The sequence below is a fragment of the Dermacentor silvarum genome, chromosome 5 (assembly GCF_013339745.2).
Source record: "Dermacentor silvarum isolate Dsil-2018 chromosome 5, BIME_Dsil_1.4, whole genome shotgun sequence".
Lineage (NCBI taxonomy): Eukaryota > Metazoa > Arthropoda > Arachnida > Ixodida > Ixodidae > Dermacentor > Dermacentor silvarum.
This window is the reverse complement of record NC_051158.1, coordinates 158,355,483-158,381,447: the sequence shown is the minus strand read 5'-3', so window position 1 is coordinate 158,381,447 and position 25,965 is coordinate 158,355,483. Positions and strand designations below refer to the sequence as shown.

The 25,965-nt window shown below is 49.0% G+C and overlaps 14 non-coding genes and 1 pseudogene across 14 annotated transcripts; all 15 read right to left on the bottom strand.

The window, feature by feature from the left end:
* Nucleotides 1-2,779: 2,779 nt before the first annotated feature.
* Nucleotides 2,780-2,853, bottom strand: Trnai-aau (transfer RNA isoleucine (anticodon AAU)). The gene has a single exon. It is a non-coding gene; the product is annotated as a tRNA-Ile (tRNA).
* Nucleotides 2,854-3,014: 161 nt separating this feature from the next.
* Trnai-aau (transfer RNA isoleucine (anticodon AAU)) lies at nucleotides 3,015-3,088 on the bottom strand. The gene has a single exon. It is a non-coding gene; the product is annotated as a tRNA-Ile (tRNA).
* A 164-nt stretch (nucleotides 3,089-3,252) lies between these two features.
* Nucleotides 3,253-3,326, bottom strand: Trnai-aau (transfer RNA isoleucine (anticodon AAU)). The gene has a single exon. It is a non-coding gene; the product is annotated as a tRNA-Ile (tRNA).
* A 163-nt stretch (nucleotides 3,327-3,489) lies between these two features.
* Trnai-aau (transfer RNA isoleucine (anticodon AAU)) lies at nucleotides 3,490-3,563 on the bottom strand. The gene has a single exon. It is a non-coding gene; the product is annotated as a tRNA-Ile (tRNA).
* Nucleotides 3,564-3,727: 164 nt separating this feature from the next.
* Trnai-aau (transfer RNA isoleucine (anticodon AAU)) lies at nucleotides 3,728-3,801 on the bottom strand. Its single transcript has one exon. It is a non-coding gene; the product is annotated as a tRNA-Ile (tRNA).
* Nucleotides 3,802-3,965: 164 nt separating this feature from the next.
* Nucleotides 3,966-4,039, bottom strand: Trnai-aau (transfer RNA isoleucine (anticodon AAU)). Its single transcript has one exon. It is a non-coding gene; the product is annotated as a tRNA-Ile (tRNA).
* Nucleotides 4,040-4,140: 101 nt separating this feature from the next.
* Nucleotides 4,141-5,321, bottom strand: LOC119452638 (uncharacterized; annotated as a pseudogene).
* A 3,835-nt stretch (nucleotides 5,322-9,156) lies between these two features.
* Trnai-aau (transfer RNA isoleucine (anticodon AAU)) lies at nucleotides 9,157-9,230 on the bottom strand. The gene has a single exon. It is a non-coding gene; the product is annotated as a tRNA-Ile (tRNA).
* A 148-nt stretch (nucleotides 9,231-9,378) lies between these two features.
* Trnai-aau (transfer RNA isoleucine (anticodon AAU)) lies at nucleotides 9,379-9,451 on the bottom strand. Its single transcript has one exon. It is a non-coding gene; the product is annotated as a tRNA-Ile (tRNA).
* A 6,513-nt stretch (nucleotides 9,452-15,964) lies between these two features.
* On the bottom strand, nucleotides 15,965-16,038 carry Trnai-aau (transfer RNA isoleucine (anticodon AAU)). The gene has a single exon. It is a non-coding gene; the product is annotated as a tRNA-Ile (tRNA).
* A 164-nt stretch (nucleotides 16,039-16,202) lies between these two features.
* Trnai-aau (transfer RNA isoleucine (anticodon AAU)) lies at nucleotides 16,203-16,276 on the bottom strand. The gene has a single exon. It is a non-coding gene; the product is annotated as a tRNA-Ile (tRNA).
* A 164-nt stretch (nucleotides 16,277-16,440) lies between these two features.
* Nucleotides 16,441-16,514, bottom strand: Trnai-aau (transfer RNA isoleucine (anticodon AAU)). The gene has a single exon. It is a non-coding gene; the product is annotated as a tRNA-Ile (tRNA).
* A 164-nt stretch (nucleotides 16,515-16,678) lies between these two features.
* On the bottom strand, nucleotides 16,679-16,752 carry Trnai-aau (transfer RNA isoleucine (anticodon AAU)). The gene has a single exon. It is a non-coding gene; the product is annotated as a tRNA-Ile (tRNA).
* A 164-nt stretch (nucleotides 16,753-16,916) lies between these two features.
* Nucleotides 16,917-16,990, bottom strand: Trnai-aau (transfer RNA isoleucine (anticodon AAU)). Its single transcript has one exon. It is a non-coding gene; the product is annotated as a tRNA-Ile (tRNA).
* A 163-nt stretch (nucleotides 16,991-17,153) lies between these two features.
* Trnai-aau (transfer RNA isoleucine (anticodon AAU)) lies at nucleotides 17,154-17,227 on the bottom strand. The gene has a single exon. It is a non-coding gene; the product is annotated as a tRNA-Ile (tRNA).
* Nucleotides 17,228-25,965: the final 8,738 nt, after the last annotated feature.

Here is a 25,965-nt window from a genome sequence, read left to right as displayed (position 1 = left end):
TGTTTAATCTCATTTTTTGACGCATGCCGCTTTTCATCGCTCATTGCCCGTTTGTTTGGCATCTCACCCATCCATAACCGTTCGCTCCGAGCACGTATAACTGCAGCTTTGCATCGCTCTGCGTCAATAACTTCCAGCTCATGTCTTACTTTCTTTACAGTTTTCCGCAACCTGATCATGAACCGTATTTTGTACGCTCAAAAGAAATTCAAGTTGTCTTTGCATCTCTCTTTGTTTCTGCAGTTCTTCATGCTGGCGGCTGCTTCCTCTTTCGATCGCAATTAACTTAACTTGGGCCTTAAATTCTTCCCATGCAGCCATAAATTTGTCATGCTTGTTTGTCATCAACTCTAATATCTTTTCCTTCACTCTGCGCACAAGTAGCTCATCATGAAGCAGCTTTTCGTTGAATTTCCACATGTTCCAGTTGAATCGTGTTCTTTTAACTTTTTCCCCCATCGCGAAGCTCACTAAGCTATGATCCGTAAACAATAGCGGTGTGACATTATAACTGTTACAAAGGGGGATCAAATCTAGTGAAACATACACTCTGTCCAGCCTTGCTCGGCTGTATCCTTGAATGTGCGTGTGCTGCAGAATCGTGCCGTCAGTGAAAATTTGACCCACATCTTCTAAGTTGTGGTCGTCAATTAGTGAGCTAAAAAGAGATCACTTTTGTCCCGAACATGTTTCCCTCTGATTCGATCTTCCGCAGAACACACACAATTAAAATCACCAAGAAATATGATGTAGCGGTCCCACTTTAGATACTGCTCTATATACTCAAAATACAACAATCGGTCGTTCACAATGTTCGGCGCATAAACGCATATGAGCCGCCACGACGCTCCAGAAAAAGAAAAATCGACAATGAGCATGCGGCCAGTTTGACATACAGTTACACTTTCTTCAATAATGCCAGCACTCTTCCGCATAAGCAACGCACACCCGCGTGATGTACCATTAGCATGGCGTACGCACTCATTGTAATGCGCCGTGAAAGGCGTCACCATGCGATCGGTCTGCTCTTGAGTTTCGACCTTAGTTTCTTGTAAAGCGACAACATCGAGTTCCTTCTCCATACACAAGCGACTGAGTTGATACTGTCTCCTTCGCGCTCCGAGGCCATGAACATTTAAAGTGGCCACTCTCAATGCTGTCTCTAATTTCACCGCCATTAGTCTGTATAAGCAAGCCGATAGCAAGGTGCCGCTGGAAATAACCATCCCAACACTTTGTAAAAAACTTTCCATAAACAAATGCTCAACGAAAGGCCGCTCTAACCACACGCGTACCTTTACGGTGTGCGCGTAGGCTAATTCTGAAGTGGCACCCATCTCTTGACGTCGCTAGTCCGGGCTCCCAAGTAGGCGCCGGGTCCTAGGTAGGCGGTTCTGCGGCCGTCCGTCTGTCCGGCGGGATGCTCGGTTTCGGGCGAATGGACACCCGACGACTCGCCTGGGTTTTCTGCGGCTGTTCGGTTTTGGTCTCGTTTTCCAAGTCCTCCTCCTGGCTGCTCGTTACGTCCCTTGCTCTTTTCGCAGCCGCACAGTTTGCACTCGAGTCTGCGACGTCCATTATTGCAGTTGCTGGCCCGTGCTCTGCTGTACTTGCCTCGGCAGTGGCGAGTTCTATGGCCGTTTCTTCTTTGCCTTTTCCGTCACTTGTCTGCACTGCAGTTTTCTGATCAGTAGTTACCACAGTTGCCACCTTCGAGGCTGTGGAAGCCTGCTCAGTGGGCCTCGCAATTGTGTCGGCCGGCAGAAATTGCGCGCGGAAAGACTCATCCACGTCAGCTTCATCCATTACCAGGTCGGCCACGTCCTCCCGAAGCACCGGTCCCGTTACGGACGCGTACGTCTTAACACACTCCGTCTCGTCATGGCCGTAGCGATGGCAAACGGCATATCTCGGGACGCGACAGTCACGTCGAACATGACCGGTGTTTCGGCATTTCAGGCAAAGTGGTGCTCTGCTTGGTACAACAACTAAGGCCTGCTCACCAGCGACACGAAGTTGATCAGGCAGGTCTTCAACGGTCATACCCGTCTTCAAAACCAACGACACCGAACGCGTTGACGATGCTTTATCTTGCACTCCGTGGCCACGCGATTTCTCCCGGAAGACCTCCGTGACCTTCCCGAACGGTGAAAGGGCGGTGCGTATGTCCTCGTCCGTCAAGTTGTGTAACATCCAATGCAGCTTCAGCCGCACGGCCTGGTTGCCTGGATCAACCACGATGCACCGATGTTCATTCACTTTTACTTCAGTGGCGCTTGCAAGCCTTTTCACACCTTCATCGCTCTTGAAAGTCACTGCCCAAACGTGGCTCATTTGATACGCCCCTAGGGCGATAACATCCGGCAGTATGCCTAAGCTAGCCAGTGCGTCGCGGAAATGCTCCACCCGATACGGCCTGGCACGCACATCAGCATGTAAAAACAATGTATTTAAAGCAATCCGACCTGTAGGCAGTTTAGGCAGCAAAACTTGATAGTCTGGGTCTTCTGAACCAAAATTCCTGTTACCGCGGCCCTGCTGGGCCGCTGAAGCCGCTCCTATGGAGCTCATGTTCGACACGTCCGCTCGCTAGCGCGGCAGAAAGCCGACCTGAGCTAGCAGACCAGACGAGGACAACCGGTGCCTCAACTAAACGACAACGATGAGTCACTTTATGTGCGCGTGGACGGTCACGGCGAAATCTGAGAGATCCGTCTACGTATTCAAAAAGAAAAAAAAGAGAACAATAAGCATGGGAGCACGCACAAGAAGAAACGCGTGGCCTGCGCAGGGATCGAACCTATGACCTTCGCGTTATTAGCACGACGCTCTAACCGACTGAGCTAACACGCCCGGCGCGGACAAGGCTGCCTCAACTAAACGACAACGATGAGTCACTTTATGTGCGCGTGGATGGACACGGCGAAATCTGAGAGATCCGTCTACGCATTCAAAAAGAAAAAAAGAGAACAATAAGCATGGGAGGCATTGGAGCGCGCACAAAAAGAAACGCGTGGCCTGCGCAGGGATCGAACCTACGACCTTCGCGTTATTAGCACGACGTTCTAACCGACTGAGCTGGCAGGCCGGGCGAGGACAACGGCTGCCTCAGCTAACCGACAACGATGAGTCGCTTTATGTGCGCGTGGATGGACACGGCGAAATCTGAGAGATCCGTCTACGCATTCAAAAAGAAAAAAAAAGAGAACAATAAGCATGGGAGGCATTGGAGCGCGCACAAAAAGAAACGCGTGGCCTCCGCAGGGTTCGAACCTACGACCTTCGCGTTATTAGCACGACGCTCTAACCGACTGAGCTAGCAGGCCGGGCGAGGACAACGGCTGCCTCAGCTAACCGACAACGATGAGTCACTTTATGTGCTCGTGGATGGACACGGCGAAATCTGAGAGATCCGTCTACGCATTCAAAAAGAAAAAAAAGAGAACAATAAGCATGGGAGGCATTGGAGCGCGCACAAAAAGAAACGCGTGGCCTGCGCAGGGATCGAACCTATGACCTTCGCGTTATTAGCACGACGCTCTAACCGACTGAGCTAGCAGGCCGGGCGAGGACAACGGCTGCCTCAGCTAACCGACAACGATGAGTCACTTTATGTGCGCGTGGATGGACACGGCGAAATCTGAGAGATCCGTCTACGCATTCAAAAAGAAAAAAAAAGAGAACAATAAGCATGGGAGGCATTGGAGCGCGCACAAAAAGAAACGCGTGGCCTGCGCAGGGATCGAACCTACGACCTTCGCGTTATTAGCACGACGCTCTAACCGACTGAGCTAGCAGGCCGGGCGAGGACAACGGCTGCCTCAGCTAACCGACAACGATGAGTCACTTTAGGTGTGCGTGGATGGACACGGCGAAATCTGAGAGATCCGTCTACGCATTCAAAAAGAAAAAAAAAGAGAACAATAAGCATGGGAGGCATTGGAGCGCGCACAAAAAGTAACGCGTGGCCTGCGCAGGGATCGAACCTACGACCTTCGCGTTATTAGCACGACGCTCTAACCGACTGAGCTAGCAGGCTTTTTTTTTTTTTTTCTTTATTGCCTTTTGCAAGATACAGTCAGAATTTCGACACTTTACAATTGGTAAAAGTGCCCACCAGTCTTTGGTGTGCACGAGATTTTAAAACCGCCTAAGGTTCACAAGCTCGTTTAACACACTAATCCATTCTGGCTTTTCGTTTTGCGCATCGAACACTTCTTTTATGTAACAGACACTTTCAATAAAATATTCACGAGTACTTCGAACATTATGTCAGCGTGTCTAACAGCCATTCGGGTGCGCCACAGGCTGTGCAACCCTAATAGCATAAACATGTCGTATGGCACTCCTCCTTCATTTTCCGTCGGGAGAAAACGGATGCCATAGGGTGTTATGGGCAAGTCTTTCTTTATAGTTCGCTGCATGACGTCCCAGTGGAAAACGGCGTCCCAGCAGTCTATGAATACGTGTTCAATTGTCTCTTCCTTGTGGCATAGTAAACAATCCACAGACCAGGGGATAAAAATACCTCTTTCCTGAAGCCACGGTTTTACAGGTAGTGTATTGGAATGCAGCTGAAAAAAGAAAGACTTTGCCGATGGCCTGACAGGCATACGTTTTACCCTTTTTAGGACGTTTCTTTCACTACCCACACTGAACATCGATCTATACAGCGGCACTGGCAATACCACGTCAATTAGATCTTTATAGAGACGTTTTTTAGGAACGTGGCTGAGGTACTCCATTGAGAAGCGCACCTTCAGAAACCGGAATGCCCATATCACTTCTTTCAAATATCCACTCATAGGGCCACTGTTAACACTGCTAGATACAATGAATTCAGGAAGGGCCGTACCTAGTCTCAGTTGCATCACTCCAACCAGGAAAGGGTCTTTTTGGTCTCTTAAAAAGGCAAAACGACACACTATCTGCTTCAAGAACAGATGCGCCAGTCCAAGCCCCCCTGTTTTGACAGATCGAAATAGGTTTGTTCGACTCGTTCGCTCCCAATTGGATCCCCATACGTACACTGCCAGCACCCGATGCAAACGTTGCACGTGAACTCTAGTCATACACAATGCTTGCAATACATAGCACACTTTGGCAACGGCAAACAGGTTGCAGACCGTCGCGCGGGCAAACATCGAAAGACAACGACCACCCCATTTAACTGCTTTTTCTTGCACCTTCATTGTTTCATTTTCCCAGAATTGCCCCGCCTCTTTATAGTGCTCAAGCGGCACCCCGAGATACTTTGTCGGCGCAACGGTCCACTTAACATTCAAAAAGATGGGTGGGGTGCTTTGCCATGTTCCATGCCACACCCCTAAACACTTATCAAAGTTTATCACGCTACCAGTCATTTTACAAAAAGATAAAGCGTCCTTTACCGCGGTCGCGACACTTTCTTATCGCTACAAAACAAAGCAATATCATCCGCGTATGTAAGCAGCTTTACTTCCGTTGACTGTAAACGAAAACCTACAATACTGTTGTTATAAAGAATCTTTCTGCAGAATGGCTCAAGGTACAACGCAAATAGTAGAGGACTTAAAGGGCATCCCTGGCGCACACTTGAGCGTACGTGAAAGCTCTCGCCTACTTCCTTATTTATTATAAGGTTAGCGGTACAATTAGCATAGCACATCTTTACTCCATCAAAGAGCACCGAGCCAACATTTACATACTGAAGAACTGAAAAAAGAACGTTATGTGATACACGATCAAACGCCTTTTGCAGATCAAGTTGAAGCAATGCTACATGTTCACCCCACGCATCACAGCATTCCAGAATGGTTCTAGCAATGTGAATATTTGTGTAGATTGATCTTCCTTTGATTCCGCACGTCTGATGCGGTCCTACAATTCGTGTTATAACTCGCTGTAACCTCTTTGCCAAGATCTTAGTAAAGATTTTATAATCAACGTTAGTCAGCGCTATTGGGCGGTAAGACCCAACTGACAGCAATTTTTCTGAGTCTTCCGTCTTGGGAATGAGTACTATATGCGACCGCCCAAATGACGGGGGTGCATATTTTCGCCTATACGCCTCACTAAATACCAAAAATAAAATGAGGCTCACATCTTTTCTGAAGGCCTTATAGAAAGCCGCTCCCAACCCATCAGGTCCAGGAGACTTCCCCCGAGCTAAATCCTCAATGGCATCTTCAACTTCTTTTTGGCTGATCGGTTCTTCCAGATATTCACGGTCTACGTCATCTAGTTTTGCCATGTTGGCCAGGAACTCGCGTTCGAATTCTTCCGGGACATCGTTACTTCTTCGAAATAGTTCGCTATAGTGCTCGAGGAACGCTCTGTGTATTTTAGCTTGTTCGTCGGTGACTTCATTCTTATAACTTATTTTCCGAATTACGTTTTGCCTTGCGTGAGCCTTTTCGTCTGCAAAGGCTCGCTTCGTGGGCGTTTCGCCGAGCCATAGCTTGTCCGCCCTTGCTCGGATCACCGCTCCTCTGTACTTATCTTCGTCGATAAGCTCCAGTTGACTCTTAAGTTCATTGATCTGCTTTGCGAACGTACCAGGTTTATCGGCCTCTACTCGGTACATAAAGTCCAGTTCTTGCTGTATTTCTTTCTCCTTTTTTCTTTCTTCGTACTTCATCACACTAGCTTTTTCTATTGCACAAATCTTTATTTCTTCTTTAAAAAGCTCCCACAACTCTATCACGTCATCATGCCTTGCCAATAGCTGTCCGAACTTTTCCTTTACGCACTCAACGAACGATTCATTATGTAGCAGCTTGTCATTAAATAGCCACATCTTCCAATTAAAGCGTGAAGCCTCTTTGCGCGTCCCAAATGTGACTAACACCAAACAATGGTCACTGAATGACACATGTTTAACGATATAACTGTGGCATGCTGGTACTAACTGCAATGAAACATATATCCTATCCAGTCTCGCGTGGCTAGCCCGCTGATAGTGTGTAAAAACTGGCCGGGTACCATTAGACAACACCTGTCCTATATCTTCTAAATTATGCTCTTGTACCATTGCGATCAAGCGCGAGGCACTCTTTTCCTTAACTGGAACATTTTTGACACGATCAGCCACTGAGCAAACACAATTAAAATCTCCAAGCATAATTATTTGTCTCTCGCACATCAAGTACTGCTTCAGCCGTTCAAAAAACACGTCTCGTTCGTTTTCGGCATTAGGGGCATATACGCAGATTATTCGCCAACCAGAATCTGACATTGAAAAATCGGCTATAACAAATCTACCACTCTGGCACACGAACACATTCTCAACAACTATTCCTAAACTGTTTCTAATGAAAATAGCACATCCACCTGATGTGCCGAATGCGTGGGCAACACAAACATCGTACCTAGCTCGGAAAGGCAGCACCATGCGGTCAGTTTGTTCCTCGCTATCTATTTTTGTTTCTTGCACTGCAACTACGTCTAAGTCGTTCTCCAAGAAAAGGCGACTCAGCTGGTACTGCTTCTTTCTAGCATTTAAACCTCGGACATTGATAGTCGCAATGCGTAGTGCTGTGCTCGAATTTATCGCCATAGATTAAAATATGTACGCCATGGTGCATACCTCTCGAGCAAAGGCACAACAAAACATCCGCGGCTCATTAGCGACAAGCCAACCTGTTCCCGACGTCTGCGCTCCTCGAGCTTCGGCTTGGGTCGCGCTGCCGATGGCTCCACTCACTACCCTTTTTTGATCGTTCATGAGCATCGTCATAGTCCCAAAGAAGCCGCTGGGCGCCAGAGCTCGCGGCTACGTTGGCGGTTTCAGCACCGCTTTTCTGTCTGGTGGAATGTTGGGCTTTGGCTTCAATGATGAACGCCGAGTCACCACCGTTTTCGTTGGCGGTTCCCCAGCGCCAGCGACGTCTTGTCCGTCCGAGTCGTCTGTTGCAGCTTCGCGTCCTCGTTTGCTGACTGCGTCTCTGCTGTCTTCCTCCGTGACGTCCATGCTACTCGTGAACTGACTAGCTGGCTCTGTTGAAGGTTCGCCCTCTTCAGTGCCTACACTGATTTTTGCAGGCACGTCCCTTACGTCGGTCTCTTCTACAGTGCACCGGTCTCCTTGCTTTCCATTATCTTGTGGATACAAGGGCGTGTCTATGGGTCGTATCTCCTTTTGGTTCACTTGTCGCGACGTTCCTGCAGCTTCTTCCGCGTCAGCTTCGTCCATGACGAGCTCTGTGACGTCCGTTTTTCCCATTGGGCTTGTTACGCTTGCGTATGTCTTCACACACGAGCTCTCGTCGTGGCCAAAACGGCGGCACCGTGCGCAGCGAGGGACACGGCAGTCTCGCCGTATATGCCCCGTGGTGTGACACCGCAAACACACTGGTGCTCTTCCCGGAGCAATTAGCAGCGCCAATTCCCCACCGACACGAAGCTGGTGTGGGAGGTCATCGACCTTGACGCCTGCATGAAGCTTGATGCTCACCGTCCGCGTGGTCGTGGTTTTCTCCTGGATGCCATACACTCGCCACTTTTCTTTCGCGACGTCCGTTACAGTGCCGAACATTGCAAGTGCAGCGCGTACATCTTCATCGGGAACGTTGAACAACAGCCAATGCAACTTCAGGCGCAGGTCTTGATTCGTCGGGTCTACCACTATACAGCGGCGACCTTTCACTTTCATTTCACCTATAGCCAGGGCTTTCTTGACGCCTTCAGCGTTCTTGAAGGTGACGGCCCACACATGGCTCATCTGATACGCCCCTAAGGCTATCACTTCAGGGAGCAGTGCCAGATGGTCCAACGTATCCCGGAATTCTTCAACTCGATAAGGCCTTGCACGCACGTCAGCATGTAAAAATATGGTATTCAAAACTGTACGACCTGTGGGCAAAGTCGGTAGGATGACCTCGTAATCCTCATGTTCAGCTGGAGTATTCCTGTTACCGCGGCTGTTCATGGCCGCAAACACCGCCCCATCGGAGCACATGATAACCACGTCCGTAGGCTTTCGCGGCCGGAAGTGGAGTCTGAGCTAGCAGGCCGGGCGAGGACAACGGCTGCCTCAGCTAACCGACAACGATGAGTCACTTTATGTGCGCGTGGATGGACACGACCAAATCTGAGAGATCCGTCTACGCATTCAAAAAGAAAAAAAAAGGAACAATAAGCATGGGAGGCATTGGAGCGCGCAAAAAGAGAAACCCGTGGCCTGCGCAGGGATCGAACCTACGACCTTCGCGTTATTAGCACGACGCTCTAACCGACTGAGGTAGCAGGCCGGGCGAGGACAACGGCTGCCTCAACTATACGACAACGATGAGTCACTTTATGTGCGCGTGGACGGTCACGGCGAAATCTGAGAGATCCGTCTACACATTAAAAAAAAAGAGAACAATAAGCATGGAAGCGCGCACAAAAAGAAACGCGTGGCCTGCGCAGGGATCGAACCTACGACCTTCGCGTTATTAGCACGACGCTCTACCGACTGAGCTAGCAGGCCCCCTTTTTTATTGCGATAGCAATTATATGGACACTTCAACCGGATTTCTGCCGTCGTCGTCGCCGTCGCCGTGAGGTTCCGTATAGATAAAATCTTCGCCGCGCGCCGTATGCCCCAGAGGCAGCGTGCGGGGACGCGCGCTATCACGGAGAGCGAACGCACTCAATCTCCCACGCGCAAGCAAGGAAGCGGAAAGCCAGCGCCGGAGGGAGCAGGGGGGGGCACTTCTCTGCCAACAACCGCGCTCGTCGCTCGTCCGCACAGTCTCTTATCTCTCCCACGCGCCAGCAAGGAGGCGGGAAGCCAGCGCCGGAAGGAGCGGGGGGGGGGGGCGCACTTCTACGCTGCCAACGACCGCGCTCGTCGCTCGTCCGCACAGTCTCTTATCTCTCCCACGCGCAAGCAAGGAAGCGGGAAGCCAGCGCCGGAAGGAGAGGGGGGGGCGCACTTCTACGCTGCCACAACCGCGCTCGTCGTTCGTTCGACCGCACCGTCTCTTATCTCCACACGGCTCTGACCTTTATGCGCCGTCCGTTCGCCGCTTAGTTTCCGTTGAAGCGATAGACCGCGCGTACCTTCGCCCGCTGCTGCGGCGTATATATGTGCTTGCTGCCAGCGTTTTGACAGTCGTTGTCTGCAGTCATTCAGTGTGATCTATTCATGTTTGTTTGTGCGCGCTCACACCACGCTTGTTCAATCAGTTCGTAATAGTCGGGCCACATTTTCCAACGCACGCTACACATGCAATGCTGCCCGGGTCGGCAGTGCAGCGCTACAGGTGTGTCCCTTCACACGCGCTGCCCACAGGAAGCGCTTCTCATCAACACCACCCTTTCACACGCGCCTTCTCGTGGTCATCGAGTCTCTCTTCATGTCGGTCTACTTGCGCCGCAGCACACCTGCTTACTTAATCAGCTCATGTTTACTACAATTCATATTGCTACCAAAGCCGCTCACCTTACTTCGTATGACATTGCTGTGTTGCTATCGCATTCATCGCTTCGCCCTTAGGGCGAAACTGTGACATTTTTTGAAAAAGAAAGAATTAGTTGATGGCCGTACTGGCATTTTCTTGACTCTTTTTAAAACGTCCTGTCCGGGGCCTCCACGGTGTAGCGAACGGTACAAAGGTACAGGTAGCATCGTGTCCACAAGATCTCTGTACAATTTTTTTTTGTAACGGTGGACAGATACTGGTGCGAAAAACGTACATTCAGCATCCTATACGCCAGCACCACTTCACGCAGGTACCCAGTCACGGTTCCCGGCATGTTCTGAGCCAACGAAACAACAAATCCCGGAAGAAGTCTACTCAGCCGTACTTGAATTAGTGTTCGAAGAAAGAGATCATTTTGATCCCGCAGAAACACAAAACGTGACACAATTTGTCGCAAAAACAAGTGAACCAGACCAAGCCCACCTTTCTTGACCGGGAAAAACAAACTTGTTCGACTCGTCCTCTCCCAGGTTGAGGCCCAAATGAAAGTGGCGAAAATGCGGTGAATTTTCTGTACGCTTACCCGCGCAGCACACAACACATTCATAACATACCATATCTTGGAAACTAAAAAAAAGGTTGCAAACAGTGGCTCTAGAAAACATTGACAATTGCTTGCCTCTCCAACCGCCAGCCTTTTCCTTTGCTCCCGAAACTTGGTCGAGCCAGTACGGTTCGGGCTCACGGCAACTTCCGAGTAGCGCCCCCAGGTACATGTGTAGGTATACCTTGTCCAATTCAATCCAGAAAAGGTCTCCGGCTTGTCTTCCAAACTCCCCATGCCCGAAGCCATAACTTTTATCCCAGTTCATCTGGGCTCCAGTTGAATCGCAAAACTTTTCGACTACAGCAGTTGCCTCTTTAATGCTCGGTTTATCTGTGCAGAAAATCGCGGTGTCGTCTGCATACGCCAATATTTTAACATGTGCCGCCCGTAGTCAATAGCCTGCTATGCATTCGTTGTTTTTAATGGCCAAACAGAGTGGTTCGAGATAAGCGGCAAACAGAAGGGGCGAAAGCGGGCATCCTTGACGCACCGACGAGAGCACACGAAAGCTATCGGTGAGCTCCCCATTAACAATAATTCGCGTTGAGCAGTCTTTGTACGCCATCGTGACACATTCCGTTATCACACTGCCCACATTTGAATGTTCAAGTATGCATAGCAGAGCCTTGTGCGAGACGAGGTCGAAGGCTTTTGCGAAATCGATCTGCATCATCGCGACGTAATCGCCAATCGCATCGCAACACTCTAGCACACTTCGAGCCAAGTGTACATTTGTTGTAATACTGCGGCCTTTAACGCCACAAGTATGGTGCGGCCTTACCAATGTTTTGATGACACTTTGCAGTCGTTTTGCTATAACTTTCGTGAATATTTTATAGTCAACGTTGACTAGAGTTATCGGGCGATATGAGCCAGGCAACAAGTGCTTCTTTTCATCATCACTCTTCGGGATTAGTACAATATGCGATGTTGAGAAAGACAAGGGCAATCTTTTTCGGTCGTACGCTTCGCTAATAACTAGTTGGAGGACATGAGCCAGCGCAGACTTAAATGTTTTATAGAAAGTGGCCCCTAAGCCATCAGGCCCAGGTGCTTTACAGGGGGCCAACTCGTCTATCGCGCACTCTATCTCACTCAGGGTAATGGGATGTTGAAGCCGTGTCTTAACTTCTTCATCTAGCCTTGGTATCAATGAAAGGAATTCCATCTGGTAGCCATCTTTAGGTTCACGTGGTTGACTCAAGAAGGCTTTGAAGTGATCGGCGATCCCTTGCTTGATGTCGTTTTGGTCGGACGTGATATCATTGCCTTTAGCTAGCTGGCGGATTTCCTTCCGGCACGCGTACCTTTTCTCGTCTGATAGGACTCGTTTTGTTGGCGCTTATCCCGCCCACAGCTTCTCAGACCTTGATCGCACAACGGCCGCTTTGTACTTCTCAGAGTCTATCCTTTCAAGTTCGGATTTTACTTCCTTTATTTCCTTAGTATACACACCAGGCTGGACACTTTCCATGCTGAAGAAAAACTGCAGTTACTGGCGAAGGTTTGTTTCTGCCTCTTTCAGGTTATGCCGAAGTACACTGCTTCTTTCAATAGCCATAGTTTCAACTTTCTGTTTAAATTCTTCCCATTTAATGGCGAAGCTTTCAAGTTGGACTGAAATCAGGCTTTCTAGTTCCTTCGCAACAGCACCAACGAAACCATCGTCTTCCAACAACTGCATGTTCAATTTCCAGAAGTCCCAGTTAAATGTGTGTTTGATCTGTCTTTTCCCAAAGGTGGCAGTTACCAAGCAGTCATCGCTATATGCAATGGGTTGCACATCATATTCAATACACAAAGGCACCAATTCGGCTGACACATATAATCTATCTAGCCGAGCGTGGCTATCGCGCTGGAAGTGGGTAAACTGCGGGTGAGTACCGCTGGCGAAGACACTACCGACATCTTCCAAGTCATAATCGTGCATCACGCATTTAGCAATTCAGCACTCTTGTCGCGAACGTGTGAACATTTTGCACGATCGTCAGCAGTGCATAGACAGTTAAAATCGCCCAGCAGTATTACCACCTTCTGACAGTTTACGTACGCTTCGAGACGCTCAAAGAAGGATCGCCGGTCTGTTTCGATATTCGGTGCGTAGACACCGATGACACGGAAATCTTTTTCGCAAAAACAAAAATCAGCCACTAAAAGGCGCCCAGTTTCACACGAAAACATGACTGCACACAAATGCCAAAGTTCCTTCGAACGAATACAGCGCAACCACCTGATCCACCAACAGCGCGAGAAACACACACGTCGAAGTGAGTACGAAAATTGGACACCATTCTGTCGGTTAGCTCTTGGCTCTCTATTTTGGTTTATTGGATTCCCACAAGATGCAAGTCATTATCTAAGAGTAGACGACTTAGCTGACATTGTCGCCTTCTTGCGCCGAGCCCTCGTACAATTAACGTGGCTACACGTAGCGCTACTTCAATATTAGCCGCCATGACTACACGGTAGAATGGTGCCCATCACAGGCACCCATGGACGAGTGTACATAATGACGTGCCGATAACCGCCTCGAAAGCCACAAAAGGGAACACAACCCGACCTCACGAAAACAACATTCACATGCAACTTGGGCCCTCGTTCCTGACACGTATCTAAAAAGAATAGTGCTTAGGGTGACGGCCATTGCACTCACCAACCCCCCAACCCGCCTCAAGCTAAACACAGTACAGAACTACGGAGGCGGTTTACCCGCCTGCCGTGCATCGGCCGTAATGTTCGGCCGCAGCTTCAAGGTTGGTCTCCTCATACCTGGCGTTTTGGGCGGTGTCTCGTCTCCGCCACTGCTGTCCTGTATCGCAGCCAAGCTATTGATCTGGTCGCGTGGGCGTTTTCCCGCCTGCAAGGTAGCGAGCCCGCTATGGGTGTCATGTCTTCAGGCTCAGGGGGGGGGGGGGGGGGTGGAGGCCGCTCCCGGATAAGGTGGGCTCTCTTCCTCAGGGTTCGGCATGGTTGCAGTGCCCTCTGCTTTCTCTTGTTGTTCAGAGGCGGCGGCCTCATCGACGTGTTCCCTCTGTTGCTGAAGTCGTACCTCCGACTTTGCCACCTAGCCAGCTGCTTCCTTAGCCGTGGACAATGTGTCTTCCATGTCCACCTCGTCCATGAGCAGGGCGGAGTTGTCGCCGTTGTTCACGGGTCCAGTCACGCTAGCGTACGTCCGCTCACACTGACTCTCTTCGTGACCGAAGCGTCGGCACGCACCACACCGCAGAATGCAGCAGTCGCAACGAATATGGCCCGTTGCACGGCAGCGAAGGCAGAGAGGGGCTCTGCCCGGCACAACCACGAGAGCCAGCTCGTCGGCGACGCTCACCTGATGTGGCAGGTCGACCAGCTTTACGCCCGGCTTAAACTTTATCGTAACCAGTCTTGTAGTGGAGTTATTATCAGCCACGCCATGAACACGCCACCGCTCGCGGGCGACGTCCGTGACCTTTCCGAACGGAACGAAGGCAAGACGCACGTCCTCGTCGGGAACGGTGTGCAGCAGCCAATGCACTTTCAAGCGCACATCCTGGTTGGCGGGGTCAATGACGAGGCATCGGACCTTTTTGACCTGCAGCTCCCCAATGCTGACGATCTTCTTCACCGCTTCGTCGTCCTTGAAGGTTACGGCCCAAACATGGCTCATACGGTAGGCCCCGAGAGCCACCACTTCCGGCAGGAGCGATAACGGGGCGAGCGCATCGCGGAAATCTTCCACCCGGTATGGGCGGGCCCTGATATGACAATGTAAAAGAACGGTGTTCAAAACAAAACGCCCTGTTGGCAAACTCGGCAAAACAACTTGATACTCGCTGTCCGAGGTGGAAATCCTGTTACCGCGGCCGCTCTGGGCCGCTGAAGCCGCTCCTACGGAGCCCGTCATCGCACGTCCGTCACGCTCGGTGGCCGGAAGCAGAATCCCACTGAGCTAGCAGGCCGAGCGAGGACAACGGCTGCCTCAACTAAACGACAACGATGAGTCACTTTATGTGCGCGTGGACGGTCACGGCGAAATCTGAGAGATTCGTCTACGCATTCAAAAAAAATGTGGTTGATCCCTCTTATATAGGAATCGGTATAGAACACGAAAGTGAAACGTGTCTTCACAGAAGTAGTGTAATGTTTATTGCACATTGATATATAATGTCTATTGGTGTTTTGTGGCTAAAGCGCCCTTAGGCGTTGATGCACCCACGCTGACGCCTGGTGGCACGTCTCCTCCATCACGACTACCAACGTCGATGACCATGAGCAACCGTCGTGCATATGGAAGCTGCACTACGCTGCACACGCTAGCACAACGCGAAAGACGAAGCACGTAACTGACACACTAATACAACGCGCAAGACAAAGCACGTAACTGAATCGTCACCGAGTCAAATCAGCGCGTACAGCGCGTCGTAATTGCAGCCTCCGCGATCAACTTCAGAAACATTTTCAGAGCTAATTGCGGAGGCCACGCTCCGCTGTGCTGAGTACGGTGAACGCCACCTAGGTGGCGTTGGTAGTGCTTCTTGATGCCAGCGTCCCTTCGAATGCTGGCATCGAGGCGTCGTAGTGCTGAGACCACCGAAGCGTTCACTGTCGGTGCGCGTTAGTGTCATAATGCAGTACTTCTCTTTTCTGCTCGTAGGCGGCGGCACCGCCCCGAGCAAGAGCGCGGGTACACGGAGGAGTGTTAGATATATAAGGCGCGTCTGTGTAGCTCTCTGCAAATGCGTTTGTGGCGCAATGGGTTAAACGCTCGGCGATCTATCGTCGCGGGTTCGATTTCCAAATTTTCCATGTTTGTGGAACTTTTTCTTCTGGTTTCTTTCTTTGTATTATGTTCTATGACGTATTTCCGTGACGGAAATACGTCAGTGAAGTCTTGGTGGACCCCGGCATAAAACACTTTCGTGTTAAAAGAAAAAAAAAGAGAACAATAAGCATGGGAGGCATTGGAGCGCGCACAAAAAGAAACGCGTGACCTGCGCAGGGATCGAACCTACAACCTTCGCGTTATTAGCACGACGCTCTAACCGACTGAGCTAGCAGGCCGGGCGAGGACAACGGCTGCCTCAACTAAACGACAACGATGAGTCACTTTATGTGCGCGTGGACGGTCACGGCGAAATCTGAGAGATTCGTCTACGCATTCAAAAAGAAAAAAAAAGAGAACAATAAGCATGGGAGGCATTGGAGCGCGCACAAAAAGAAACGCGTGACCTGCGCAGGGATCGAACCTACAACCTTCGCGTTATTAGCACGACGCTCTAACCGACTGAGCTAGCAGGCCGGGCGAGGACAACGGCTGCCTCAACTAAACGACAACGATGAGTCACATTATGTGCGCGTGGACGGTCACGGCGAAATCTGAGAGATCCGTCTACGCATTCAAAAAGAAAAAAAAAGAGAACAATAAACGTGGGAGGCATTGGAGCGCGCACAAAAAGAAACGCGTGGCCTGCGCAGGGATCGAACTTACGACCTTCGCGTTATTAGCACGACGCTCTAACCGACTGAGCTAGCAGGCCGGGCGAGGACCACGGCTGCCTCAACTAAACGACAACGATGAGTCACTTTATGTGCGCGTGGACGGTCACGGCGAAATCTGAGAGATTCGTCTACGCATTCAAAAAGAAAAAAAAAGAGAACAATAAGCATGGGAGGCATTGGAGCGCGCACAAAAAGAAACGCGTGACCTGTGCAGGGATCGAACCTACATCCTTCGCGTTATTAGCACGACGCTCTAACCGACTGAGCTAGCAGGCCGGGCGAGGACAACGGCTGCCTCAACTAAACGACAACGATGAGTCACTTTATGTGCGCGTGGACGGTCACGGCGAAATCTGAGAGATTCGTCTACGCATTCAAAAAGAAAAAAAAAGAGAACAATGAGCATGGGAGGCATTGGAGCGCGCACAAAAAGAAACGCGTGACCTGCGCAGGGATCGAACCTACAACCTTCGCGTTATTAGCACGACGCTCTAACCGACTGAGCTAGCAGGCCGGGCGAGGACAACGGCTGCCTCAACTAAACGACAACGATGAGTCACATTATGTGCGCGTGGACGGTCACGGCGAAATCTGAGAGATCCGTCTACGCATTCAAAAAGAAAAAAAAGAGAACAATAAGCGTGGGAGGCATTGGAGCGCGCACAAAAAGAAACGCGTGGCCTGCGCAGGGATCGAACCTACGACCTTCGCGTTATTAGCACGACGCTCTAACCGACTGAGCTAGCAGGCCGGGCGAGGACCACGGCTGCCTCAACTAAACGACAACGATGAGTCACTTTATGTGCGCGTGGACGGACACGGCGAAATCTGAGAGATCCGTCTACGCATTCAAAAAGAAGAAAAAAGAGACCAATAAGCATGGGAGGCATTGGAGCGCGCACAAAAAGAAACGCGTGGCCTGCGCAGGGATCAAACCTACGACCTTCGCGTTATAGCACGACGCTCTAACCGACTGAGCTAGCAAGCCTTTTTTTTTCTTTATTACCTTGTGATCAACATTTCACAAATGCAGCAATTGCAAACGAAAAGTACAGGAAAATCCCTAGCCACTCGGCTAGTTCGTGTGTTTTAAAATGGCCCGATTTTGGCCAAATGATCAAAAACAGTAATCCATTCTGGAGTATCATCTAGTGCCTTGTATACATCTCGTATGTAGATGACAGCTTCAATGAAATAATCTCTTGCCGATCTTGGACTCAAATGCGCATGTCTGACGTCCATTCTTGTTCGCCAGACACTGTGCATACACATCACCATGAACATATCACTTGGTACACCGTCTGGTTCCACACAAGGTAAGTAACGAATTCCGAAAGCGCTTGAAGGTAGGTCCTTTTTTAAGGTCCTTTGAAGCACATCCCATAGGAACATCGCGTCATGGCAATCAAGAAAATGATGTTCAATTGTTTCCGGTTTTCTACACATTAGGCAGTTTACAGACCATGGAACGAAGAGGCCTTTGCTCTGCAGCCATGGTTTTACAGAGAGGGTATGGGTTTGCAATTGGAAAAAAAAAAGGATTTCATTGAGGCTTTCACTGGCATTCGCTTAACACGCTTGAGGACGTCGCGCTCTGAGACCAGATGGTACAGCCCGCGGTACACAGGAATTGGCAAAAAAACATGAAGTAAGTCTTTGTACAATCGCTTACGTGTCACAGACGATAAGTATTCATAGGAAAATCTGGCCTTAAGAATCGGCATAGCCGCTACAACTTCGCGTAGGTAGCCAGATAACAACGCTGGCCGAAAAAAAAAAAACGTTGATACAACGTAGTCTGGCAAGGAACCTCGTAATCGCACTTGGATTACAGTTCGAAGAAATACGTCAGCTTCATCACGCAAGAAGAAAAACCTCGTCACAATCTGCTTAAAAAATAGGTGCGATAGCCCCAAGCCCCCGTTTTTAACTTTATGAAAAAGGTTGCAACGACTCATGCCCTCCCAAGTCAACCCCCAGATAAAGACTGCAAACATTCTGTGCAGTTTTTGTACAGAAACCCTAGTCATGCTTAACACCTGGAGCACATAGTACACTTTAGCTATCAAAAACACATTACAAACGGCTGCTCTTGAAAACATAGAAACATTATGACCCCCCCCCCCCCCCATTTTTTCGTTTGTAATTTAACTCTTCTTGCTTCATCTGCCCAATAGTCTTTGCTGTCCTTATAGTGTTTCAGTTGAACTCCTAGATAGCTATCGGGAGTTGTGCTCCATTTTATGTTGCACATCATGTATGTCTGGAGCACTCTCCCAGCTGCTATGCCAGAGCCCAAGACATTTATTCCAGCTTATCATGCTTCCTGTTGCTCTACAAAAATTATTAGCCTCTTCTACAACTTCGTACACGCTTTCTTCATCCGCATAAGCGAGGATTTTAATTTCACTGTTGAAGAAAGTGTAGCCTCGAATACTCGGATTTGCAAGAACTTTTAAACAAAAGGGTTCCAGGTAAGGATCAAAGAGGAGGGATGACAAACAACAGCCTTGTTTTACAGATGCTTCAACACGAATCATTTCGCTTAGTTTCTTATTGATGACAAGTCTGGCTGTACATTTATCATAGACCATTTTCACTCCATCTAGAATTACAGATCCTACATTGACGTGCTTCAGGATGAGGAACAGAATTCCATGCACAACTCTACCAAAGCCTTGTTCAAATCCAGTTAACCATTGCAACTCGATCCTGCATAGCGTCGCAACATTCGAGAACCGTTCTTGCTACGTGAATATTTGTAAGAATTGTTCTTCCTTTAATTCCGCAAGTCTGATGTGGACCTACAAGGGACTTGATAGTACTTTGGAAACGGCGAGCCAAAACTTTCATAAAGATCTTGTAATCAGTATTCGTTGAGCTTATTGATCGGTATGTTTGCAGAGAAAGCAGTTTCACCGGGTCATTAGTTTTCGGAATCAGGATCACAAGGGATGTTCGAAAGGACGGTGGTGTTAGTTTTTCTTCGTAGCATTCTTCTATAACTCGATGTAGGGACTCTGCCATGTCCTTTTTGAAGAACTTGTTTACGGCGGCACCGAGACCATCTGGACCAGGAGATTTGCCAGGACTGAGGTCGTCTATCGCCTGCTCAACTTCCGCGACTGTTATTGGTCTTTCCAGTGACTGTTTTGCTTCGTCACAAAGCTTAGGCATAAGCGGCAGAAATTCGCTTATAAACCGTTCAGTATCGCATGTTTTATGACTAAATAATCTTCTATAATATTCAACAAAGGCAAGCTGTATCAGTTCACTATCTTGAGTAACGTCATTGCGAAAACTTATTTCGTTAATTTCTTTTGATACTGCATGTTTCTTTTCGTCGCATAGCATGCGTTTGGTGGGCGTTTCGCCCAATCAAAGCCGCTCGGACCTCGCCCTTATCACTGCGCCACGATTCTTTTCTGCTTCTATGGTCTCAAGCTTCGCCTTCTTTTATTTCATTCGAGAACAGCCCAGGCTTAGCATTTTCTACGCTAACCATGTAATCTAACTCGCTATGCAGCTCTTTTTCTTTCTGCCTTAAAACACTTGCTCTTTCCAATGCGGCGACCGTATTTAAACCGTTCCCACACGGCGGGAGATGTCTTTTGTTTAGACATCCAAAATTTGTCGTTGCCGTGCCGACAGCGTCGCTAACATGAGCGGCGCGCGCTTGAAACACTGATGATTGAGAAAACGCGTTATGAAAAAAAAAATATATACACATAAGGGTTCAGTTATCATAATAGCCCTTACGAGACATAAAGCGACAACAACACCCCCTAAAACGTGGTAAACCACGAGGAAAAATTGTTACGGCCGCAATATTTTCCCACCAAGCGCACTAGTAAGTGAAGCGTGCGCCCTACTTCCGGGACAAGCCGCTGCACGATGCCGCATTTCCGATGGCTTCGCGTGCAGCAGGCTCGGCGAGCGGCGAAGCGGCATCGAACAAAAAATAGTACAGGTAAGGGGCATTGCGAAATCCTTACTGGGAGCTTACCACTGTTGTTGATAAGTGTACAATCATTGCATTCTACCGGCGCTAACATATCGGGCAGAAACTTAGAGGTTAACAAAGAAGCTCGAGAACACCGCTAAAAAGATCGATGGAACAAAAATGTTAGGCCTAAAGTTAGCAGAAACGAAGAGAGCGGTGTGGATCAGGGAGCAAACAGGGATAACCAATATTCTCATTGATATTCAGAGGAAAAAATGGAGCTGGGCACGCCATGTAATGCGATGGATGGATAACCGGTGGACCATTAGAGTTACAGAATGGATACCAAGAGAAGGTAATTGCAGTCGAGAACGGCCGAAAACTAGGTTGGGTGATGAAGTTAAGACATTTGCAGGCGCAAGTTGGAATCAGCTAGTGCTAGACAAGGGTAATAAGTGACCCGTAAAACGAGCAATCGCAGGGAATTGTGGGGGCGCCGTCTGCTAGCAGCTTCCGGTTCGACGGACGACGCGGCGGCATGCCCAGCGCACGTGTTTTTCTACGCGGTTTCAACTGTCAGTCGTGCGAAGCTTTCCGTCCGCTTTGTCGACCAGCAATGTCGTACCATTCATGCAGCTGATTTCTAGGTTTCAGTTCACTCTGGGCGCGATGATGCCGAGCCAAGAAAGGCTAGGATACGCTTTTAATCATAAAGGAACTCGGGTTTTCGTTTCGGCGGCCTTTTTTGTGTCTGCCAGGTTTAGATCTACGACATTTGCCGTTGCTTGGATGCACCGTCACTGACGGCTCTGCCTGCGGGTCAGTCAGACAGGTGAAAAAGTTATCGTTATCCGATAATTTATCAAGCGTATAGAAGCGTTACTTAGAAAATCTGGTGCTCAGGCGATGCCTACAGAGGTGCATGCTACTCTGTGATCGTAGCTAAAAACCGATATCGTCGGTATAACGGCGCAGCTAGCGCTGAAAATGAAAACTTTCCGCGCTGTCAACGGCATTTCTCAGTCGAAACTCTAGGTTCATTTGATGTGGTACGTAGTTAGACGTTCTCGCTTTTTTGTCAACAATGGCCGTATCACCGTCATATTACGGCTGCGCATTATCAATATATCTGTGCTGTAGGAGCTAAGGAGGGCTAGTTGTTTACGAGTATTATGTATGTATCTCGCTGTGTACCGCTTAAATTCGCGCCGTAAAACCTCGTTTCATAATACTTCTATATGTGCATGTGAGTACTGAAATAGTTCTGGTTGCCTGAGTTAATGTTAGAGAAAGAAATATCTTGGGGAATCATTCCGCGTCGGCCCTTACACAGCTAATCGCCACCTGATAAGTGGCACTGTACGTTCATTTTCTTTTTGTTCACGGATGGTCTCGGCCTTGTTACAGTTTTGGAAGTGGCAGCCATTCCTCTGATGCTTGTGCACAGCTGACTCAGCAAGGGTTGCTGCAAGGCAGTAGTTACATGCATTCACCTTTAACGCTTGAATTTGAGCAGCCAACAGCTGAACAGCCGACGATGGTTTTGCTAGGCACCTGCAACCGGGTAATCTTCGAGTGGGACAAAGCGGGACTGCAAGCGCAAGTGGCTCAGTCAGCTAAGCCGTTTGCGCTGCTGAGCACGAGCTCGCCGGATCGAATCCCGGCCGCGGGCGCCGCATTTCGATGGAGGCGAAAAGCGAAAACGCCTGTGGGCTTGCGTTGTAGTGCACATTAAAGAACCCCAGGTGGTCAAAATCAATCCGGAGCCCTCCACGTCTAAGGTGTGCCTCATAATCAGAACTGGTTTTGGCACGTAAAACCCCACAAAGAAGAACGGACTGCAAGCGCATCAATTGAATTCAACGGCGAAACGGTGGCGGCGGCTGCGCTGACGAACCGGAAGCAGCTAGCAGACGGCGCATCCCACAATTCCTCGCTATTTTACGGGTCACCTATAGGTGAAACACCTATAGGGAAAGGCATGAAACAACTGCCTTGCACCAACCCTTGCTGAGTTAGCTGTGCACAAGCATCACAGGAATGGCTGCCACTTCCAAAACTGTAACAAGGCAGAGACCTTCCGTGACCAAAAAGAAAATGAACGTACTGTGCCACTTATCAGGCGGCGATTAGCTGTGTAAGGGCCGACACGGAATGATTCCCCAAGATATTTTTCTTTCTCTAACATTGACTCAGGCAACCAGAACTATTGCAGTACTCGCATGCACATATAGAGGTACTATGAAACGAGGGTTTACAGTGCGAATTTAAGCGGGACACAGTGAGATACATACGTAATACTCGTAACCGACTAGCCCACCTTAGCTCCTTCAGCACAGATAGAGATAATGCGCAGCCGCAATATAACGGCGATACGGCCATTGTTGACAAAAAAAGCGAGAACGTCTAACTACGTACCGCTTAAAATGAACCTAGAGTTCCGACCGAGAAATGCCGTTGACAGCACGCAAAATTGTCATTTTCAGCGTTGGTTGCGCCGTTATACCGACGATATCGGTTTTGAGCTACGATCACAGAGTAGCATGCACCTCTGTAGCCATCGCTGAGCATCCAATTTTCTAAGTAACGCTTCTATACGCTTGATAAATTATCGGATAACGATAACTTTTTCACCTGTCTGACTTACCCGCAGGCAGGGCAGTCAGTGACGGTGCGTCCAAGCAATGGCAAATGTCGTAGAGCTAAACCTCGCAGAAACAAAAAAGGTCGCTTAACGAAAACCAGAGTTCGTTTATGAATAAAAGCGTATCCTTGCCTTTTTTGGCTCGTCATCGTCGCGCCAAGATTGAACTGAAACCTAGAAATCAGCTGCATGAATGGTACGACATTGCTGGTCGACAAGGCGGACGGAAAGCTTCGCACGACTGACAGATCAAACCGCGTAGAAAAACACATGCGCCGGGCATACCGCCGATGCCTCCGCGTCGTCCGTCGAACCGGAAGCTGCTAGCAGACGGCGCGCCCCACAATTCCCTGCGATTGCTCGTTTTAAGGGTCACCTATTCTCCGGCAACTCGCCTCCTCGCGGTCGCCGCGTGGCCACTGCTCCTGCCGTTGATAGGGTGCCTTGATGCACAGCGGCGCCGTTCAGGGTGGAGACAACCCCGCTGGCACCGCCATATTGAATCACACGAGCTCAGACTCAGCTACGCTTGCGTTCATAAATAGTGTTACTCGCGGCGCACTTCCAAGTGCTTTGCCTCGATGAGGATCTTTTTATCGCATCTGCACATCTTTATAACCAATAGCCGTTAACTCGTCTAAGGTCGAAGACGTAAATGTATGGCGCCGGGAACATGCCCCAAGTTGCCTAATTCAATCACATTTAATATGCCGTGTGTATGTTTGAAATAAGCACTATTTTTTTTTTGCGCTTCGATGCTTGGTATATAAGGTTTGAGACCCCCTGTGTGTGGAAGCTTTTCTTTTTCGCTGTTGTAGTTTGGTTTACGCGTCACGCCTCCTTTACCGTAGCCAGCCACTCGCGCACGGCGGTTAGTTTCCCTTGCGTTGCGCGTGCTCTTCGCGTTCGTTGCAATTATTTGACATCTACGCGCAATTTTGCTTTTTTTGCCCAAAACACTGTGTGCTGACAGGATTAAGCTGGTGTAAAAATAACTGCGATGTGAAAATAAGGTTTAGTTAGTGCTGTAGAGAAAAATGTAACGTAACTTGTCTGTGTCAATCTTGCGTAGTACACACAAGAAACCAAACGATGCACAAAATGCATTTACTTATTAATGTCTAGTACAGTCAATCATGAAAGAAATAGGTACATGAAAAATTATGTGTACTGTGTGGCGCCTGAAGGTCATGTTGAAAGACGAGATAAAAAATGTCACAGTTTCGCCCTAAGGGCGAAGCAACGAATGCGATAGAAACACAGCAATGTCATACGAAGTAAGGTGAGCGGCTTTGGTAGCAATATGAATTGTAGTAAACATGAGCTGATTAAGTAAGCAGGTGTGCTGCGGCGTAAATAGACCGACATGAAGATAGATTCGATGACCACGAGGAGGCGCGTGTGAAACGGTGGTGTTGATGAGAAGCGCTTCCCGTGGGCAGCGCGTGCGAAGGGACACACCTGTAGCGCTGCACTGCCGACCTGGGCAGCATTGCATGTGTAGCGTGCGTTGGAAAATGTGGCCCGACTATTACTAACTGATTGAACAAGCGTGGTGTGAGCGCGCACAAACAAACATGAATAGATCACACTGAATGACTGCAGACAACGACTGTCAAAACGCTGGCAGCAAGCGCATATATACGCCGCAGCAGCGGGCGAAGGTACGTGCGGTCTATCGCTTCAACGGAAACTCAGCGGCGAATGCACGGCGCATAAAGGTCAGAGCCGTGTGGAGATAAGAGACGGTGCGGACGAGCGACGAGCGTGGTTGTTCGCAGCGTAGAAGTGCGCCCCCCCCCCCCCCCCCCGCGCTCCCTCCGGCGCTGGCTTCCCGCTTCCTGGCTTGCGCGTGGGAGATTGAGTGCGTTCGCTCCCCGTGATAGCGCGCGTTCCCGCACGCTTCCGCTCGGGCATACGGCGCGCGGCGAAGATTTTATCTATAGGGAACCTCACGGCGACGGCGACGCAGAAATCTGGTAGAAGGGTCCATATAATTGCTATCGCAACAAAAAAAATTCGCAAGGTAGGCTCGACACACACAATTCGGGATAGGGAGAGTTTTTTAAAATTTATTCATTACATGGGGCGGGGGGCTCAAGTGAGTACATCAATCTTATTACACACAGTATAAATCGAAAACAAGAATACAAGCTAGAAAACGCAACCGCGGGTAATATTAATCAAGATATCCAGCCAGAATACATCAGCTACCATCGAATGCGTCGCATCAGCCAAACACATCGACGGCGAGTACAGAACATTTTATAAATAACCATTAGAACACTGATAACTACATTGAAAAGATAAACAACATGGCATACATATCGCGTACAAAAACTGTAAATGAAACTAAGACAGTCAAATACAGATTAGCAATGTTTTTCACTTCAAAAATATAGTCCATGATGATGTAGGGCTGTTGACTTTAACAGACGGCGCCCATCCTGTCGATTTACCTCGTACTGGTTGGTCCTCTTCAAAGTGTTTCTAAGTACAAGTAAAACAACAAAAGTGATTATTGATATGAAAAGTTGCCTTGTAAATACAGAGAACCCATTACAGTGCTTAAAAATAAATTTTCGCAGAAGTAATGCTGTATTACCTCGCTTCACACGTTTCGAAGAAATGCACAGGTTACAACAGACACCATGCCAGAAAGCGCCGAAACATTTTGGTCCCATGATGCCTAAATCTACTACACCTGGGCATACCGTGTACAGGCATTTAAAGACCGTCACAGTACCCACTACGATCGGGAATGAGCACGAATGACCATTGGCTTACGAGCACCACGCTACAAATATATTCGTCTAAAAAATCAGCTATATAACGAACAACCTGAGATCCGCAAGATATCTGCTGAGAAATCAGAGAAAATCACAATGCTTCGCTTGCCACG